We start from the raw sequence: 7158 nt of genomic DNA on the forward strand, positions 1-7158 counted from the left end.
CAACCGTTCGATATCAGATCCAAGGGCTCTCGGAAGCTCGTATCATGGGAGGAATGGAAAGCCACTACCGTGCCGTTCGCACGCTGGCAGTTCGCTCCTACTCGTCCCCGCACGTCCTTTAATATTACGGCGGTTCGCTCCTGTCGTCCCGTCCTTTCACATTATGGCAGTTCCACTAATCCTAACCCTCCTCCCAAATCCATGGCCTCCCAAATCTCCATGATCTGCGGTGAGTACAAGGTTAGAACCATCACCGGCGATGAGTTCGAGCTCATCTACACCCGTTCTTCCGCAATGGTGAAAGGATGCCTTTCTCGCTTCAGACGCATGTTCGAAAACTCAGATGATGAGTGGGTCGCTGGGCTAGATGTTGAGTGCACCACAGTCCTGGGACGAGAGAAGGATCTAAAGGACGAAGAGAGGAAGAAGCCCGCCATGATCCAGGTTTGCATGCATGACTTATGCTTGGTCTACCACATATGCCATGCCGATGTTGAATGCTAGGATTTTAAGAACTTCCTCGAGTGCAACCTAGTCAAATTCGTTACTATAGACTTTACGAATGACAAAGAAGTCCTGGGTCGGATAGGCCTCATTGTAGGCAACCCCTTCGACCTCCAAAAGAATTGGTTGCTGCCCTTCGGTGGCCAGCCTTCAATGATGACCTTGGCAGGAGCCATGGTTCATCCTTCATACGGTAAACTGGAGAAACCTCATCACACGTTTCATCGTCATGCATGGCAGCGGAATGTACTAGATATAGACCACATCCACTACGCTGCAATGGATGGCTACCTTTGTTTCAATATCTACAAGGGTTGGATGAAGAGCAAGAGCCAAGTGTGCGGTTCAAGCAAAGAAGTATCGTCCAAGAGCAAGAGGAACAAGGACGAAGTCGAGGACGTGGATGAGGACTCCGAGTAAGGTGGCAGTGTCGTTGCTCATGGTGGTTCTAATGCAGTGTCTACCGGATTAGTTGCATAGTTTAATTTCAGGTGTTCTTAGTTTAATTTGAGGGGGGTGTTGTGCTAAACCCCCAGCAGAACTATGTTATGTTTCTTCTCGTTACTTTAACTCTTCAGTACGTACATACTAGTATTTCTTACATTTCGTCTTTTAGTTGGTATAGTACTACCACTCATTTCTTCACATTATATACGTACAATATATATGGCCAACATCATATAGCCAGCAGTTCAGTTGTCAAAGAATTTCAGCGTGCTTAGTTTTGTCAAAGAATTCCAGGATGCTTAGTTTTATTTGAGGGGTGGGTTGTGGTGGACACCATTATTGTCACTAGCCTTTTTAATAGTACTATATGCATAATTTGGCGACGAGCACTCTCTATATGTACCACCTTTTGTACAATCCATCGATACTACTATTGTACAAAAGTATACATTTTTTAAAAGGCTAGAGGGCGGGGCAGTCTAGCTTGGTCGGTTTCACAAGAGGCGAGGGCCTTTATGATTTGACGGCTCATTACTGTTGGAAGGTGGGGCCTTGTGATTTGACTGATCATATAAATGCGCCAAAGACCTGAGGAGGACCAAGGAACCATGCGGTATACTCAAGTTTTCCACTAGAGTAGTACTACGACGGAAGAGCACGAAACATGGCAGCTCAGTGCCATATGGCGATAAAAAATGATCTAATTTGCTAGTCATCTCATTGTTAGCATTGTTCTATTCATTCCCTCAAAAAAGCATTGTTCTATTCATGCCTCGCAGAGAACGTGACACGTGCGGCGAAACACCCAAAGCAAAAGATGAAACACAGGAGCAAAAGAAGAAGGAAGATTATCACCTAGAATGATCTAATTCGCCGCGGAGTCGTAACTGCTTCTTCATCGCATCCACGACCTCCATATCCTTGTGCGGCTCCTCCACCATCTTCTTCATTCTGTCCATGACGCGGGATTTCTCGACGCGAGCCTTCGTCATCTGTTCCACAGCCGCATTACGTACCTTGACAGCAGTCGGGTGCTCGATGTGGAGCTTCGCCAACTCCTCCTTCTGTTCCATGACGAGGGCCTGCATCATCTTCATCGAGGAACTACTATTCTCATGCAGCTTCTTCCAGCCGGCGTTCTTCTCCTTCAACAGGTCGAGCTCGTGGCAGAGCTTCGCCTTGTCCTCCTGAAGTTGCAGGATTTTGCTGGTCACCTTCTTCTCCGAGGCAATGCTCTTCTTCAGTAGCATCACCAAGCCGGAGGTCAACTCCCCCTGCTTATTGAGCTCAGTGGGCATGTCGTCGAGGCTCTCCTTCAGCAGCTCCACCAAGCCTTGGATGAACTCCTTCTGCTTATTGAGGTGCTTATTGAGCTGATCGGGCATGCCATCGAGGGATAACGACTCCAGCGCCGCCGGCTTGGCATGTTCGCCTCCTGTAAGTGCATCTAGTGCCACCCCTAGTTGGTTTTGGAGTATTGATGACAAACCTGGTTGAGGGACTAATGTGTTTGTGAGAATTGCAGGATAACACAGGTAGTTGTCCCTCATTGATTCGGTTTACCTACCGGAGATGACCCCTAAAAATGTGTGAAGACATTGAAGACAATGGTGGTCTGTGAAGCTATTCACGTTGAAGGCTATGACATGAGAAGACATCGCGTGAAGACTATGGAGCGCGAAGACTTAGATGTTTCATTGTTTCCTTTTCTTCTTTGTTGAGTCATAGGAACCATCGCACTGTTAAGTGGGGTCCAAGTGAACAAAGTCAGAGTGACTGAAGTGATGCTCAACCAAATCCTACGTCTTCGAGCGAAGACAATGAGAGCAAATCTTATCCAGAGTTGGATGAGTCAGCTTTACTTGTAGCCCAAGTCAAGCTGCCTTGTGTGTTTGAAATCTGACCATTGGGACACGTGTCAGTTCCTTAGTGACCCAGGGTCATTTCGGACAAATCAGTTCGGGTTGCCCTGTGGCTATAAATAGCCCACCCCTACACCATAAATTGGCGGCTGCTCAGAGTTAGTGCACGGCTTTTGTCGTTTTAGAGAAACCCACCTCCGAAGCATTTGAGAGAGAATCCTTGCGAGGACAAAGCCCAAACCACCCAGAGCCCAAAGAGTGTTTGGCATCAGTGAAGTCTTTCTGTCCGCGTGATCTGAAGACTTGTTACACTTGAGGACTGTGAATCCTCCAGCTGGTTAGGCGTCACTTTCTGAGCATCCAAGAGTCATTGTGGATTGCCGGTGAACAAAGTCTGTGAAGGTTTGTAAGTCTACCTTGAAGACTTACCAGAGTGATTGGGCGGGGACTAGGTGTCCTTAGCTCAAGGGGAATAAGGTGAAGACGCGGTCTCCTAAGTTGAATCTCAGCCTCCCTAACCAGACATACAGTTGTCACAGCAACTGGAACTGGTCAAACAAATCTCTGTCCTCCCAAAGCTACTGGTTCTATCTCTCACTTCTCTTTACTTACAGTTTGTCTTCGTGAAGTCATTGCATGCTTGCATTATCTGTTTGACTTCACTATGTGACTACTTGTCCTGATTGGCTTCATACTATCTTCCATCCTGATCCTTACTACCTAGATGCTAATAGTCTCCATCCTTTCACTTCATTGAATACTTGACTATGGCTTGTCTAGTGTAGTCTACCTTCCGCTGCATACGAATAGTGTCATTTCTATTGTTTGTCTTTGAAACTCCCATGTTTTGAAGACTTTCATAAAAACCTCCTATTCACCCCTCCCCCCTCTAGTCGATAACTAGCAGCACGGCTAGTGTTTCCTGGAGCCACTCCTACTATGAATGTGTCTGTGTCTGAAGCCAAAGCTGCTGAAGACATACCGGCTGCATCAGCCGATGAAAATCAAGAACCCCGTCAAGAAGAAGAATGTGTTACCACACCCCCTACCAACCAAGAAGATGTTCTCGAGGAGAACGCGTCTATGCCCAACCCTCCAGCTACTCAAGTGGAGGTTGAAAATCCTGAGGCGGCCACCAACAACACTACTGAAGCCAATGATGTTGTCATGGCTGAAGATCATGTGGCGCCTGCAATGAACACCATGCATGAAGCCAATGATGCACCTGCGCCCAATGTGCAGCCTAATGCCCTTGCTAATGCCACTGCTCCTGTACCACCACCATGGCCACACACTATTAAGCAAGCATTTTATCAAGGCGAGCTTGTCAATGTTAGATGGCCAATTCTGATTCCTCCGCCTGCTCCCGGACCTCAGTTTGATTATCATGTGGAGCACCAGCCACAGGATCATAAGCCAAAGCCGAGGCTGCCAAGGTTTCCAGGTATTACACCTGCACCAGGATCATTCAATGTCAATGGATTCATTGCATACAACACCTTCTTTGATAGCGCCATGAACCCATATTCCAAGCCAAGAATTTCTTCTGATTGGTTCTGGAGTTATCAGCAGCGCAGCTATTACTCTTGTGTTCTATACAACCAAGGGCGCATATTTCCTCATATGCGTCTGGACTCTGAAGCCATTGCTGGCCTGCCCTGCTTAGAAGAAGCCCTTGACTGTTTCAGAGATGCAGGCCTTCTCCAGTTTGTGACTGATAAGGAGAATTGGAATGAAGAGCTTCTCCTGCAATTCTATGCAACTCTCCACATTCGCGGCTACAACAGGGATCCGAAGACATGGGTCCTTGAGTGGATGACAGGCAATGTACACCATGAAACCAAAACTCTTGATCTCATTGAGCTTACTGGCCTGTCCACTCCAGGTGAACTTTATGAACCTGGTTGTTAGCATCACCGCAATGCATTGGAAAGCATCTTCCAGAAGCCTGAGCCCAATATGAGCCAAATGCTGAGTATGATGAAGCCACTACCGCAGGATGCTGAATACCCCAAGGAATTCTTTGTTGAAGACCTAGAGTATCTGCCCCGCACCATCTATCACATTATCAGGCGAACTCTATGGCCCATCAAAGGACATTCTTCCTCAGCAAATCTAGAAGGCGCAATGAAGACATTGGTCTTCTATATTCTCAATGGCATCAGCTTCAATGCTCAGGATTTCTTCATTCGCCAATTTGCTGCATCTGGCTCAGACATATTTGGTCTAAAATTCTATGCTCCATGGGTAATGCGACTGATCAAGCTTCTGTAGCGACCCGACCTCAGATGGTCAAGTCTCTGTGCTTCCGTGTCATCCCTGGATCGGTAATGCTGACACACACAGTACTCGAAGGATTTATAACAGAGTAGCAATCACACACTTATTACATCGAATGTCTCAAAAGAGAACTTATTACAATAATATGGCTTAAGGCCATCTAATGCGATAACAGCGGAAGGCTTGGAAGATAAAGTGAGTCCATCAACTCCAACGGCATAGCTGAGCTGCACGGCAACGACCTACGAACCTTACTCCTCGTCTGAAAAGTCTGCAACATAATACGTTGCAGCCCGAGAACGGGTCAGCACATGGAATATGCTGGCAATGTAACACAAAAGAGCAATAACAGAATAATACTACCACTACATGCATATTTGGCTGGTGGAAAGCTCTATGGTTACAGTTTTGCGAAAAGCCAATTTTTCCCTACTACAAAGGAATAAATTTTAATTTAACTATCATGGTGGTTGAAACATCATTTGAGAAGGTAACCCCAACTCAATGATCCCAATTAAAATAGTTAACAACCCAGCAAGATTAATTAGAAGTGTTGAGATACATGCGAATACTCAAGTACTAGATACTCAGAATTGTCCATAACCGGGGACACGGCTAACCATGATTAGATTGTACACTCTGCAGAGGTTTGCGCACTTTTCCCTGCAAGACTCGATCGCCTCCGCTGATTCCTCGCACTACATGATGTTTGAGAAATGGATGACCGAGACACAGTCTTTCAGAAACATTAACTCTCTACTCTGGGCAGACCATACCAAACCTACAAATCCACTACCTACTGATCCACCTCTTCAAGAGCTTCACGTAACTTACTGAACTATGCTAGAGCCCATAATAGCTTGCGGCTGCACACGGAAGTTTCTAGCATGAATAGACTCAGTTCCCTTTGAGCCTGGGTGGCGGTCCATAGGAGAATCACACGGTAACCCCGGGATTTCCAAAAATAAAACAGGCAATCACTGGATACCCCAGGTGCCTTAGTCCACCAGATGTGTATTAAAGTTGCCACCTTAAGTAAACCATTAATTTAACAATCTCACATCTATCATGGAAATCACTCAAACCCAATCCACGTCTACGAGCATAGCATGGCAAAATAAGCAACGCGTAGAAGTAACTCCCAAGGGTTTGATAATAAACAGGGCAATAGGTTCTACCTCAGCAACTACTTCCCAAAACCCACATATTAAAGGCATCCTAGTCATGCAATGTTTGAGGATTGAAACTAATGCATAAAAACTGGGTATGAAAAGAGTATGATCAATATGTTACTTGCCTTGCTGACGATCCGTGAATCCTAGAGACTCGTAGTAACACGCTTCGCACTCCGGGAATTCTATCGCAAGCAAACAATAGCATACATAAGCAACAATCAAAGATGCACAAGTAGAACTCCAAATAAAAGAGTTTGACCAGAGAGTTCAACTTAAGAATTCCGGTTTGCAAAGAGAATCAAATCAAACGGAGCAACGAAACTCAAACGGCAAAAGAAACAAGATCCGTTAACTAATCTGAACTAGGGTCAAATTTTACAGATATAAAAACTTGTTTGATTTGATTATTCGGAAAGAAGGTTTCGAGATGAAACTCCAGGCGCTTGAATCGCCTGATTCCGATAAACGAGCGAAAAGATAAACAGGTTTGAACATCGGATCAGAAATCGCGATCAGAATAATCGCGGAATAAATCCGATAAAAGAAAAACGACGAATGGCTAAACGATCGAACGTTCGTTAGCAGCAACTAAACAATGAACATGTTCGTTAAGACGAACGAACGAGCGAACGCTCGCAAATAAAATCAACCGAAGAATAAAACCGATCTATAAAAAAACGAACCAGGGTTTTTCTCAAAAAAACGAAGGGGGTTTTATTCGGAAAAAAACCGGCGGCGGGGTGGCTACCTCCGGCGAGGTCGTCCGGCAGGGCGGGCGGCTCCGGCGGGGCTCGGCGAGGGGCGGCGGGGCTCGGCGAGACGGCGGCGCGGAAGACGGCGACGGCGGCTCGGGCAGGGCGCGGCGGCGGCTCGGGCGCTGCTCGGCGGCG

Source organism: Triticum dicoccoides, chromosome 5B, assembly GCF_002162155.2.
Source record: "Triticum dicoccoides isolate Atlit2015 ecotype Zavitan chromosome 5B, WEW_v2.0, whole genome shotgun sequence".
Lineage (NCBI taxonomy): Eukaryota > Viridiplantae > Streptophyta > Magnoliopsida > Poales > Poaceae > Triticum > Triticum dicoccoides.